The 15482-nt window shown below is 35.8% G+C and overlaps 2 non-coding genes across 2 annotated transcripts; both read right to left on the bottom strand.

The window, feature by feature from the left end:
- Positions 1-12721: 12721 nt before the first annotated feature.
- Positions 12722-12793, bottom strand: TRNAD-GUC (transfer RNA aspartic acid (anticodon GUC)). The gene has a single exon. It is a non-coding gene; the product is annotated as a tRNA-Asp (tRNA).
- A 2042-nt stretch (positions 12794-14835) lies between these two features.
- Positions 14836-14907, bottom strand: TRNAD-GUC (transfer RNA aspartic acid (anticodon GUC)). Its single transcript has one exon. It is a non-coding gene; the product is annotated as a tRNA-Asp (tRNA).
- Between the last annotated feature and the right edge of the window lie 575 nt (positions 14908-15482).

The raw sequence follows: 15482 nt of genomic DNA, 5'->3' as shown, positions 1-15482 counted from the left end.
CTTATTGGCTTCAGTTAAACAGTGCTCACCTCCCTGGGGTTAAGGCATGCCCTCGATCAATTCTCAGTATTGTAATAGGCAGAATTGCTGCTTTTGGTTAGGACAAGTAATCTTTTTTCCTAAATTATTACAATACAGAAATTCCTAGCCAAAAACAATTAGTTTTATGAAGAAATTATTTCATTGAAATAAATATCTATCGATCTGTCTATCTAGCTATCTTTCTATTCATCAATATAAATATTTATATATATATATATATATAATCAGCTCACTTTACCATTTGCAGCTTATAACTATTAGCCACCAGGGGTCACTACTAACCAAAAGCAGTCATTCTCCTTGTAAATCGTGCCAATCGAGTGGAACAGCAGCCTAGGATTCACAACTGCTTCATCTCATTTTCCAACAGATTGTAGACGTAAATTGGTTTTGATGGTACGCCTGTGCATGCTGAAATATTCAGATCATATTCTGAATTTCAGTTAACACATCAGTAAGCATTTTGGCCATCAGTGAATTCAACCTTTTTTCTCAATCGGAATAGGCAAGGATAATGACAGATATATTTTACAATGTTAGAAAGTACATCATTTTATTTAATTGTGTGAATAAAAGGAATCGCCTCCCCGTCGGGGAATTGAACCCCGGTCTCTGGCGTGACAGGCGGGGATACTGACCACTATACTACCGAGGACTTATTGGCTTCAGTTAAACAGTGCTCACCTCCCTGGGGTTAAGGCATGCCCTCGATCAATTCTCAGTATTGTAATAGGCAGAATTGCTGCTTTTGGTTAGGACAAGTAATCTTTTTTCCTAAATTATTACAATACAGAAATTCCTAGCCAAAAACAATCAGTTTTATGAAGAAATTATATTCATTGAAATAAATATCTATCGATCTTTCTATCTAGCTATCTTTCTATTCATCAATATATATATTTATATATATATATATATATATATATATATATATATATAATCAGCTCACTTTACCATTTGCAGCTTATAACTATTAGCCACCAGGGGTCACTACTAACCAAAAGCAGTCATTCTACTTGTAAATCGTGCCAATCGAGTGGAACAGCAGCCTAGGATTCACGACTGCTTCATCTCATTTTCCAACAGATTGTAGACGTAAATTGGTTTTGATGGTACGCCTGTGCATGCTGAAATATTCAGATCATATTCTGAATTTCAGTTAACACATCAGTAAGCATTTTGGCCATCAGTGAATTCAACCTTTTTTCTCAATCGGAATAGGCAAGGATAATGACAGATATATTTTACAATGTTAGAAAGTACATCATTTTATTTAATTGTGTGAATAAAAGGAATCGCCTCCCCGTCGGGGAATTGAACCCCGGTCTCTGGCGTGACAGGCGGGGATACTGACCACTATACTAACGAGGACTTATTGGCTTCAGTTAAACAGTGCTCACCTCCCTGGGGTTAAGGCATGCCCTCGATCAATTCTCAGTATTGTAATAGGCAGAATTGCTGCTTTTGGTTAGGACAAGTAATCTTTTTTCCTAAATTATTACAATACAGAAATTCCTAGCCAAAAACAATTAGTTTTATGAAGAAATTATTTCATTGAAATAAATATCTATCGATCTGTCTATCTAGCTATCTTTCTATTCATCAATATATATATTTATATATATATATATATATAATCAGCTCACTTTACCATTTGCAGCTTATAACTATTAGCCACCAGGGGTCACTACTAACCAAAAGCAGTCATTCTACTTGTAAATCGTGCCAATCGAGTGGAACAGCAGCCTAGGATTCACCACTGCTTCATCTCATTTTCCAACAGATTGTAGACGTAAATTGGTTTTGATGGTACGCCTGTGCATGCTGAAATATTCAGAGCATATTCTGAATTTCAGTTAACACATCAGTAAGCATTTTGGCCATCAGTGAATTCAACCTTTTTTCTCAATCGGAATAGGCAAGGATAATGACAGATATATTTTACAATGTTAGAAAGTACATCATTTTATTTAATTGTGTGAATAAAAGGAATCGCCTCCCCGTCGGGGAATTGAACACCGGTCTCCCGCGTGACAGGCGGGGATACTAACCACTATACTAACGAGGACTTATTGGCTTCAGTTAAACAGTGCTCACCTCCCTGGGGTTAAGGCATGCCCTCGATCAATTCTCAGTATTGTAATAGGCAGAATTGCTGCTTTTGGTTAGGACAAGTAATCTTTTTTCCTAAATTATTACAATACAGAAATTCCTAGCCAAAAACAATCAGTTTTATGAAGAAATTATTTCATTGAAATAAATATCTATCGATCTGTCTATCTAGCTATCTTTCTATTCATCAATATATATATATATATATATATTTATATAATCAGCTCACTTTACCATTTGCAGCTTATAACTATTAGCCACCACGGGTCACTACTAATCAAAAGCACTCATTCTCCTTGTAAATCGTGCCAATCGAGTGGAACAGCAGCCTAGGATTCACAACTGCTTCATCTCATTTTCCAACAGATTGTAGACGTAAATTGGTTTTGATGGTACGCCTGTGCATGCTGAAATATTCAGATCATATTCTGAATTTCAGTTAACACATCAGTAAGCATTTTGGCCATCAGTGAATTCAACCTTTTTTCTCAATCGGAATAGGCAAGGATAATGACAGATATATTTTACAATGTTAGAAAGTACATCATTTTATTTAATTGTGTGAATAAAAGGAATCGCCTCCCCGTCAGGGAATTGAACCCCGGTCTCTGGCATGACAGGCGGGGATATTGACCACTATACTAACGAGGACTTATTGGCTTAAGTTAAACAGTGCTCACCTCCCTGGGGTTAAGGCATGCCCTCGATCAATTCTCAGTATTGTAATAGGCAGAATTGCTGCTTTTGGTTAGGACAAGTAATCTTTTTTCCTAAATTATTACAATACAGAAATTCCTAGCCAAAAACAATCAGTTTTAGGAAGAAATTATATTCATTGAAATAAATATCTATCGATCTTTCTATCTAGCTATCTTTCTATTCATCAATATATATATATATATATATATATATATATATATATATATATATATATATATATATATATATATATATATATATAATCAGCTCACTTTACCATTTACAGCTTAAAACTATTAGCCACCACGGGTCACTACTAACCAAAAGCAGTCATTCTCCTTGTAAATCGTGCCAATCGAGTGGAACAGCAGCCTAGGATTCACGACTGCTTCATCTCATTTTCCAACAGATTGTAGACGTAAATTGGTTTTGATGGTACGCCTGTGCATGCTGAAATATTCAGAGCATATTCTGAATTTCAGTTAACACATCAGTAAGCATTTTGGCCATCAGTGAATTCAACCTTTTTTCTCAATCGGAATAGGCAAGGATAATGACAGATATATTTTACAATGTTAGAAAGTACATCATTTTATTTAATTGTGTGAATAAAAGGAATCGCCTCACCGTCGGGGAATTGAACCCCGGTCTCCCGCGTGACAGGCGGGGATACTGACCACTATACTAACGAGGACTTATTGGCTTCAGTTAAACAGTGCTCACCTCCCTGGGGTTAAGGCATGCCCTCGATCAATTCTCAGTATTGTAATAGGCAGAATTGCTGCTTTTGGTTAGGACAAGTAATCTTTTTTCCTAAATTATTACAATACAGAAATTCCTAGCCAAAAACAATCAGTTTTATGAAGAAATTATTTCATTGAAATAAATATCTATCGATCTGTCTATCTAGCTATCTTTCTATTCATCAATATATATATATATATATATATTTATATAATCAGCTCACTTTACCATTTGCAGCTTATAACTATTAGCCACCACGGGTCACTACTAATCAAAAGCACTCATTCTCCTTGTAAATCGTGCCAATCGAGTGGAACAGCAGCCTAGGATTCACAACTGCTTCATCTCATTTTCCAACAGATTGTAGACGTAAATTGGTTTTGATGGTACGCCTGTGCATGCTGAAATATTCAGATCATATTCTGAATTTCAGTTAACACATCAGTAAGCATTTTGGCCATCAGTGAATTCAACCTTTTTTCTCAATCGGAATAGGCAAGGATAATGACAGATATATTTTACAATGTTAGAAAGTACATCATTTTATTTAATTGTGTGAATAAAAGGAATCGCCTCCCCGTCAGGGAATTGAACCCCGGTCTCTGGCATGACAGGCGGGGATATTGACCACTATACTAACGAGGACTTATTGGCTTAAGTTAAACAGTGCTCACCTCCCTGGGGTTAAGGCATGCCCTCGATCAATTCTCAGTATTGTAATAGGCAGAATTGCTGCTTTTGGTTAGGACAAGTAATCTTTTTTCCTAAATTATTACAATACAGAAATTCCTAGCCAAAAACAATCAGTTTTAGGAAGAAATTATATTCATTGAAATAAATATCTATCGATCTTTCTATCTAGCTATCTTTCTATTCATCAATATATATATATATATATATATATATATATATATATATATATATATATATATATATATATATATATATAATCAGCTCACTTTACCATTTACAGCTTAAAACTATTAGCCACCACGGGTCACTACTAACCAAAAGCAGTCATTCTCCTTGTAAATCGTGCCAATCGAGTGGAACAGCAGCCTAGGATTCACGACTGCTTCATCTCATTTTCCAACAGATTGTAGACGTAAATTGGTTTTGATGGTACGCCTGTGCATGCTGAAATATTCAGAGCATATTCTGAATTTCAGTTAACACATCAGTAAGCATTTTGGCCATCAGTGAATTCAACCTTTTTTCTCAATCGGAATAGGCAAGGATAATGACAGATATATTTTACAATGTTAGAAAGTACATCATTTTATTTAATTGTGTGAATAAAAGGAATCGCCTCCCCGTCGGGGAATTGAACCCCGGTCTCCCGCATGACAGGCGGGGATACTGACCACTATACTAACGAGGACTTATTGGCTTCAGTTAAACAGTGCTCACCTCCCTGGGGTTAAGGCATGCCCTCGATCAATTCTCAGTATTGTAATAGGCAGAATTGCTGCTTTTGGTTAGGACAAGTAATCTTTTTTCCTAAATTATTACAATACAGAAATTCCTAGCCAAAAACAATCAGTTTTATGAAGAAATTATTTCATTGAAATAAATATCTATCGATCTGTCTATCTAGCTATCTTTCTATTCATCAATATATATATATATATATATATATATAATCAGCTCACTTTACCATTTGCAGCTTATAACTATTAGCCACCACGGGTCACTACTAACCAAAAGCACTCATTCTCCTTGTAAATCGTGCCAATCGAGTGGAACAGCAGCCTAGGATTCACAACTGCTTCATCTCATTTTCCAACAGATTGTAGACGTAAATTGGTTTTGATGGTACGCCTGTGCATGCTGAAATATTCAGATCATATTCTGAATTTCAGTTAACACATCAGTAAGCATTTTGGCCATCAGTGAATTCAACCTTTTTTCTCAATCGGAATAGGCAAGGATAATGACAGATATATTTTACAATGTTAGAAAGTACATCATTTTATTTAATTGTGTGAATAAAAGGAATCGCCTCCCCGTCGGGGAATTGAACCCCGGTCTCTGGCGTGACAGGCGGGGATATTGACCACTATACTAACGAGGACTTATTGGCTTAAGTTAAACAGTGCTCACCTCCCTGGGGTTAAGGCATGCCCTCGATCAATTCTCAGTATTGTAATAGGCAGAATTGCTGCTTTTGGTTAGGACAAGTAATCTTTTTTCCTAAATTATTACAATACAGAAATTCCTAGCCAAAAACAATCAGTTTTAGGAAGAAATTATATTCATTGAAATAAATATCTATCGATCTTTCTATCTAGCTATCTTTCTATTCATCAATATATATATATATATATATATATATATATATATATATATATATATATATATATATATATATATATATATATATATATATATATATATATATATATAATCAGCTCACTTTACCATTTACAGCTTAAAACTATTAGCCACCACGGGTCACTACTAACCAAAAGCAGTCATTCTCCTTGTAAATCGTGCCAATCGAGTGGAACAGCAGCCTAGGATTCACCACTGCTTCATCTCATTTTCCAACAGATTGTAGACGTAAATTGGTTTTGATGGTACGCCTGTGCATGCTGAAATATTCAGAGCATATTCTGAATTTCAGTTAACACATCAGTAAGCATTTTGGCCATCAGTGAATTCAACCTTTTTTCTCAATCGGAATAGGCAAGGATAATGACAGATATATTTTACAATGTTAGAAAGTACATCATTTTATTTAATTGTGTGAATAAAAGGAATCGCCTCCCCGTCGGGGAATTGAACCCCGGTCTCCCGTGTGACAGGCAGGGATACTGACCACTATACTAACAAGGACTTATTGGCTTCAGTTAAACAGTGCTCACCTCCCTGGGGTTAAGGCATGCCCTCGATCAATTCTCAGTATTGTAATAGGCAGAATTGCTGCTTTTGGTTAGGACAAGTAATCTTTTTTCCTAAATTATTACAATACAGAAATTCCTAGCCAAAAACAATCAGTTTTATGAAGAAATTATTTCATTGAAATAAATATCTATCGATCTGTCTATCTAGCTATCTTTCTATTCATCAATATATATATATATATATATATATATAATCAGCTCACTTTACCATTTGCAGCTTATAACTATTAGCCACCACGGGTCACTACTAACCAAAAGCACTCATTCTCCTTGTAAATCGTGCCAATCGAGTGGAACAGCAGCCTAGGATTCACAACTGCTTCATCTCATTTTCCAACAGATTGTAGACGTAAATTGGTTTTGATGGTACGCCTGTGCATGCTGAAATATTCAGATCATATTCTGAATTTCAGTTAACACATCAGTAAGCATTTTGGCCATCAGTGAATTCAACCTTTTTTCTCAATCGGAATAGGCAAGGATAATGACAGATATATTTTACAATGTTAGAAAGTACATCATTTTATTTAATTGTGTGAATAAAAGGAATCGCCTCCCCGTCGGGGAATTGAACCCCGGTCTCTGGCGTGACAGGCGGGGATATTGACCACTATACTAACGAGGACCTATTGGCTTAAGTTAAACAGTGCTCACCTCCCTGGGGTTAAGGCATGCCCTCGATCAATTCTCAGTATTGTAATAGGCAGAATTGCTGCTTTTGGTTAGGACAAGTAATCTTTTTTCCTAAATTATTACAATACAGAAATTCCTAGCCAAAAACAATCAGTTTTAGGAAGAAATTATATTCATTGAAATAAATATCTATCGATCTTTCTATCTAGCTATCTTTCTATTCATCAATATATATATATATATATATATATATATATATATATATATATATATATATATATATATATATATATATATATATATATATATATATAATCAGCTCACTTTACCATTTACAGCTTAAAACTATTAGCCACCACGGGTCACTACTAACCAAAAGCAGTCATTCTCCTTGTAAATCGTGCCAATCGAGTGGAACAGCAGCCTAGGATTCACGACTGCTTCATCTCATTTTCCAACAGATTGTAGACGTAAATTGGTTTTGATGGTACGCCTGTGCATGCTGAAATATTCAGAGCATATTCTGAATTTCAGTTAACACATCAGTAAGCATTTTGGCCATCAGTGAATTCAACCTTTTTTCTCAATCGGAATAGGCAAGGATAATGACAGATATATTTTACAATGTTAGAAAGTACATCATTTTATTTAATTGTGTGAATAAAAGGAATCGCCTCACCGTCGGGGAATTGAACCCCGGTCTCCCGCGTGACAGGCGGGGATACTGACCACTATACTAACGAGGACTTATTGGCTTCAGTTAAACAGTGCTCACCTCCCTGGGGTTAAGGCATGCCCTCGATCAATTCTCAGTATTGTAATAGGCAGAATTGCTGCTTTTGGTTAGGACAAGTAATCTTTTTTCCTAAATTATTACAATACAGAAATTCCTAGCCAAAAACAATTAGTTTTATGAAGAAATTGTTTCATTGAAATAAATATCGATCGATCTGTCTATCTAGCTATCTTTCTATTCATCAATATATATATTTATATATATATATATATATAATCAGCTCACTTTACCATTTGCAGCTTATAACTATTAGCCACCAGGGGTCACTACTAACCAAAAGCAGTCATTCTACTTGTAAATTGTGCCAATCGAGTGGAACAGCAGCCTAGGATTCACCACTGCTTCATCTCATTTTCCAACAGATTGTAGACGTAAATTGGTTTTGATGGTACGCCTGTGCATGCTGAAATATTCAGAGCATATTCTGAATTTCAGTTAACACATCAGTAAGCATTTTGGCCATCAGTGAATTCAACCTTTTTTCTCAATCGGAATAGGCAAGGATAATGACAGATATATTTTACAATGTTAGAAAGTACATCATTTTATTTAATTGTGTGAATAAAAGGAATCGCCTCCCCGTCGGGGAATTGAACCCCGGACTCCCGCATGACAGGCGGGGATACTAACCACTATACTAACGAGGACTTATTGGCTTCAGTTAAACAGTGCTCACCTCCCTGGGGTTAAGGCATGCCCTCGATCAATTCTCAGTATTGTAATAGGCAGAATTGCTGCTTTTGGTTAGGACAAGTAATCTTTTTTCCTAAATTATTACAATACAGAAATTCCTAGCCAAAAACAATCAGTTTTATGAAGAAATTATTTCATTGAAATAAATATCTATCGATCTGTCTATCTAGCTATCTTTCTATTCATCAATATATATATATATATATATATATAATCAGCTCACTTTACCATTTGCAGCTTATAACTATTAGCCACCACGGGTCACTACTAACCAAAAGCACTCATTCTCCTTGTAAATCGTGCCAATCGAGTGGAACAGCAGCCTAGGATTCACAACTGCTTCATCTCATTTTCCAACAGATTGTAGACGTAAATTGGTTTTGATGGTACGCCTGTGCATGCTGAAATATTCAGATCATATTCTGAATTTCAGTTAACACATCAGTAAGCATTTTGGCCATCAGTGAATTCAACCTTTTTTCTCAATCGGAATAGGCAAGGATAATGACAGATATATTTTACAATGTTAGAAAGTACATCATTTTATTTAATTGTGTGAATAAAAGGAATCGCCTCCCCGTCGGGGAATTGAACCCCGGTCTCTGGCGTGACAGGCGGGGATATTGACCACTATACTAACGAGGACTTATTGGCTTAAGTTAAACAGTGCTCACCTCCCTGGGGTTAAGGCATGCCCTCGATCAATTCTCAGTATTGTAATAGGCAGAATTGCTGCTTTTGGTTAGGACAAGTAATCTTTTTTCCTAAATTATTACAATACAGAAATTCCTAGCCAAAAACAATCAGTTTTAGGAAGAAATTATATTCATTGAAATAAATATCTATCGATCTTTCTATCTAGCTATCTTTCTATTCATCAATATATATATATATATATATATATATATATATATATATATATATATATATAATCAGCTCACTTTACCATTTACAGCTTAAAACTATTAGCCACCACGGGTCACTACTAACCAAAAGCAGTCATTCTCCTTGTAAATCGTGCCAATCGAGTGGAACAGCAGCCTAGGATTCACCACTGCTTCATCTCATTTTCCAACAGATTGTAGACGTAAATTGGTTTTGATGGTACGCCTGTGCATGCTGAAATATTCAGAGCATATTCTGAATTTCAGTTAACACATCAGTAAGCATTTTGGCCATCAGTGAATTCAACCTTTTTTCTCAATCGGAATAGGCAAGGATAATGACAGATATATTTTACAATGTTAGAAAGTACATCATTTTATTTAATTGTGTGAATAAAAGGAATCGCCTCACCGTCGGGGAATTGAACCCCGGTCTCCCGCGTGACAGGCGGGGATACTGACCACTATACTAACGAGGACTTATTGGCTTCAGTTAAACAGTGCTCACCTCCCTGGGGTTAAGGCATGCCCTCGATCAATTCTCAGTATTGTAATAGGCAGAATTGCTGCTTTTGGTTAGGACAAGTAATCTTTTTTCCTAAATTATTACAATACAGAAATTCCTAGCCAAAAACAATTAGTTTTATGAAGAAATTGTTTCATTGAAATAAATATCGATCGATCTGTCTATCTAGCTATCTTTCTATTCATCAATATATATATTTATATATATATATATATATAATCAGCTCACTTTACCATTTGCAGCTTATAACTATTAGCCACCAGGGGTCACTACTAACCAAAAGCAGTCATTCTACTTGTAAATTGTGCCAATCGAGTGGAACAGCAGCCTAGGATTCACCACTGCTTCATCTCATTTTCCAACAGATTGTAGACGTAAATTGGTTTTGATGGTACGCCTGTGCATGCTGAAATATTCAGAGCATATTCTGAATTTCAGTTAACACATCAGTAAGCATTTTGGCCATCAGTGAATTCAACCTTTTTTCTCAATCGGAATAGGCAAGGATAATGACAGATATATTTTACAATGTTAGAAAGTACATCATTTTATTTAATTGTGTGAATAAAAGGAATCGCCTCCCCGTCGGGGAATTGAACCCCGGACTCCCGCATGACAGGCGGGGATACTAACCACTATACTAACGAGGACTTATTGGCTTCAGTTAAACAGTGCTCACCTCCCTGGGGTTAAGGCATGCCCTCGATCAATTCTCAGTATTGTAATAGGCAGAATTGCTGCTTTTGGTTAGGACAAGTAATCTTTTTTCCTAAATTATTACAATACAGAAATTCCTAGCCAAAAACAATCAGTTTTATGAAGAAATTATTTCATTGAAATAAATATCTATCGATCTGTCTATCTAGCTATCTTTCTATTCATCAATATATATATATATATATATATATAATCAGCTCACTTTACCATTTGCAGCTTATAACTATTAGCCACCACGGGTCACTACTAACCAAAAGCACTCATTCTCCTTGTAAATCGTGCCAATCGAGTGGAACAGCAGCCTAGGATTCACAACTGCTTCATCTCATTTTCCAACAGATTGTAGACGTAAATTGGTTTTGATGGTACGCCTGTGCATGCTGAAATATTCAGATCATATTCTGAATTTCAGTTAACACATCAGTAAGCATTTTGGCCATCAGTGAATTCAACCTTTTTTCTCAATCGGAATAGGCAAGGATAATGACAGATATATTTTACAATGTTAGAAAGTACATCATTTTATTTAATTGTGTGAATAAAAGGAATCGCCTCCCCGTCGGGGAATTGAACCCCGGTCTCTGGCGTGACAGGCGGGGATATTGACCACTATACTAACGAGGACTTATTGGCTTAAGTTAAACAGTGCTCACCTCCCTGGGGTTAAGGCATGCCCTCGATCAATTCTCAGTATTGTAATAGGCAGAATTGCTGCTTTTGGTTAGGACAAGTAATCTTTTTTCCTAAATTATTACAATACAGAAATTCCTAGCCAAAAACAATCAGTTTTAGGAAGAAATTATATTCATTGAAATAAATATCTATCGATCTTTCTATCTAGCTATCTTTCTATTCATCAATATATATATATATATATATATATATATATATATATATATATATATATATAATCAGCTCACTTTACCATTTACAGCTTAAAACTATTAGCCACCACGGGTCACTACTAACCAAAAGCAGTCATTCTCCTTGTAAATCGTGCCAATCGAGTGGAACAGCAGCCTAGGATTCACCACTGCTTCATCTCATTTTCCAACAGATTGTAGACGTAAATTGGTTTTGATGGTACGCCTGTGCATGCTGAAATATTCAGAGCATATTCTGAATTTCAGTTAACACATCAGTAAGCATTTTGGCCATCAGTGAATTCAACCTTTTTTCTCAATCGGAATAGGCAAGGATAATGACAGATATATTTTACAATGTTAGAAAGTACATCATTTTATTTAATTGTGTGAATAAAAGGAATCGCCTCCCCGTCGGGGAATTGAACCCCGGTCTCCCGCGTGACAGGCAGGGATACTGACCACTATACTAACAAGGACTTATTGGCTTCAGTTAAACAGTGCTCACCTCCCTGGGGTTAAGGCATGCCCTCGATCAATTCTCAGTATTGTAATAGGCAGAATTGCTGCTTTTGGTTAGGACAAGTAATCTTTTTTCCTAAATTATTACAATACAGGAATTCCTAGCCAAAAACAATTAGTTTTATGAAGAAATTATTTCATTGAAATAAATATCTATCGATCTGTCTATCTAGCTATCTTTCTATTCATCAATATATATATTTATATATATATATATATATATAATCAGCTCACTTTACCATTTGCAGCTTATAACTATTAGCCACCAGGGGTCACTACTAACCAAAAGCAGTCATTCTACTTGTAAATCGTGCCAATCGAGTGGAACAGCAGCCTAGGATTCACCACTGCTTCATCTCATTTTCCAACAGATTGTAGACGTAAATTGGTTTTGATGGTACGCCTGTGCATGCTGAAATATTCAGAGCATATTCTGAATTTCAGTTAACACATCAGTAAGCATTTTGGCCATCAGTGAATTCAACCTTTTTTCTCAATCGGAATAGGCAAGGATAATGACAGATATATTTTACAATGTTAGAAAGTACATCATTTTATTTAATTGTGTGAATAAAAGGAATCGCCTCCCCGTCGGGGAATTGAACCCCGGTCTCCCGCGTGACAGGCGGGGATACTGACCACTATACTAACGAGGACTTATTGGCTTCAGTTAAACAGTGCTCACCTCCCTGGGGTTAAGGCATGCCCTCGATCAATTCTCAGTATTGTAATAGGCAGAATTGCTGCTTTTGGTTAGGACAAGTAATCTTTTTTCCTAAATTATTACAATACAGAAATTCCTAGCCAAAAACAATCAGTTTTATGAAGAAATTATTTCATTGAAATAAATATCTATCGATCTGTCTATCTAGCTATCTTTCTATTCATCAATATATATATATATATATATATATAATCAGCTCACTTTACCATTTGCAGCTTATAACTATTAGCCACCACGGGTCACTACTAACCAAAAGCACTCATTCTCCTTGTAAATCGTGCCAATCGAGTGGAACAGCAGCCTAGGATTCACAACTGCTTCATCTCATTTTCCAACAGATTGTAGACGTAAATTGGTTTTGATGGTACGCCTGTGCATGCTGAAATATTCAGATCATATTCTGAATTTCAGTTAACACATCAGTAAGCATTTTGGCCATCAGTGAATTCAACCTTTTTTCTCAATCGGAATAGGCAAGGATAATGACAGATATATTTTACAATGTTAGAAAGTACATCATTTTATTTAAATGTGTGAATAAAAGGAATCGCCTCCCCGTCGGGGAATTGAACCCCGGTCTCTGGCGTGACAGGCGGGGATATTGACCACTATACTAACGAGGACTTATTGGCTTAAGTTAAACAGTGCTCACCTCCCTGGGGTTAAGGCATGCCCTCGATCAATTCTCAGTATTGTAATAGGCAGAATTGCTGCTTTTGGTTAGGACAAGTAATCTTTTTTCCTAAATTATTACAATACAGAAATTCCTAGCCAAAAACAATCAGTTTTATGAAGAAATTATATTCATTGAAATAAATATCTATCGATCTTTCTATCTAGCTATCTTTCTATTCATCAATATATATATTTATATATATATATATATATATATATATATATATATATATATATATAATCAGCTCACTTTACCATTTACAGCTTAAAACTATTAGCCACCACGGGTCACTACTAACCAAAAGCAGTCATTCTCCTTGTAAATCGTGCCAATCGAGTGGAACAGCAGCCTAGGATTCACCACTGCTTCATCTCATTTTCCAACAGATTGTAGACGTAAATTGGTTTTGATGGTACGCCTGTGCATGCTGAAATATTCAGAGCATATTCTGAATTTCAGTTAACACATCAGTAAGCATTTTGGCCATCAGTGAATTCAACCTTTTTTCTCAATCGGAATAGGCAAGGATAATGACAGATATATTTTACAATGTTAGAAAGTACATCATTTTATTTAATTGTGTGAATAAAAGGAATCGCCTCCCCGTCGGGGAATTGAACCCCGGTCTCCCGCGTGACAGGCAGGGATACTGACCACTATACTAACAAGGACTTATTGGCTTCAGTTAAACAGTGCTCACCTCCCTGGGGTTAAGGCATGCCCTCGATCAATTCTCAGTATTGTAATAGGCAGAATTGCTGCTTTTGGTTAGGACAAGTAATCTTTTTTCCTAAATTATTACAATACAGGAATTCCTAGCCAAAAACAATTAGTTTTATGAAGAAATTATTTCATTGAAATAAATATCTATCGATCTGTCTATCTAGCTATCTTTCTATTCATCAATATATATATTTATATATATATATATATATATAATCAGCTCACTTTACCATTTGCAGCTTATAACTATTAGCCACCAGGGGTCACTACTAACCAAAAGCAGTCATTCTACTTGTAAATCGTGCCAATCGAGTGGAACAGCAGCCTAGGATTCACCACTGCTTCATCTCATTTTCCAACAGATTGTAGACGTAAATTGGTTTTGATGGTACGCCTGTGCATGCTGAAATATTCAGAGCATATTCTGAATTTCAGTTAACACATCAGTAAGCATTTTGGCCATCAGTGAATTCAACCTTTTTTCTCAATCGGAATAGGCAAGGATAATGACAGATATATTTTACAATGTTAGAAAGTACATCATTTTATTTAATTGTGTGAATAAAAGGAATCGCCTCCCCGTCGGGGAATTGAACCCCGGTCTCCCGCGTGACAGGCGGGGATACTGACCACTATACTAACGAGGACTTATTGGCTTCAGTTAAACAGTGCTCACCTCCCTGGGGTTAAGGCATGCCCTCGATCAATTCTCAGTATTGTAATAGGCAGAATTGCTGCTTTTGGTTAGGACAAGTAATCTTTTTTCCTAAATTATTACAATACAGAAATTCCTAGCCAAAAACAATCAGTTTTATGAAGAAATTATTTCATTGAAATAAATATCTATCGATCTGTCTATCTAGCTATCTTTCTATTCATCAATATATATATATATATATATATATATATATAATCAGCTCACTTTACCATTTGCAGCTTATAACTATTAGCCACCACGGGTCACTACTAACCAAAAGCACTCATTCTCCTTGTAAATCGTGCCAATCGAGTGGAACAGCAGCCTAGGATTCACAACTGCTTCATCTCATTTTCCAACAGATTGTAGACGTAAATTGGTTTTGATGGTACGCCTGTGCATGCTGAAATATTCAGATCATATTCTGAATTTCAGTTAACACATCAGTAAGCATTTTGGCCATCAGTGAATTCAACCTTTTTTCTCAATCGGAATAGGCAAGGATAATGACAGATATATTTTACA

Source organism: Lissotriton vulgaris, chromosome 1_1 (assembly GCF_964263255.1).
Source record: "Lissotriton vulgaris chromosome 1_1, aLisVul1.2, whole genome shotgun sequence".
Classification (NCBI taxonomy): Eukaryota; Metazoa; Chordata; class Amphibia; order Caudata; family Salamandridae; genus Lissotriton; species Lissotriton vulgaris.
The sequence above is the reverse complement of the archived record's forward strand: the minus strand, read 5'-3'. Positions and strand labels throughout refer to the sequence as shown.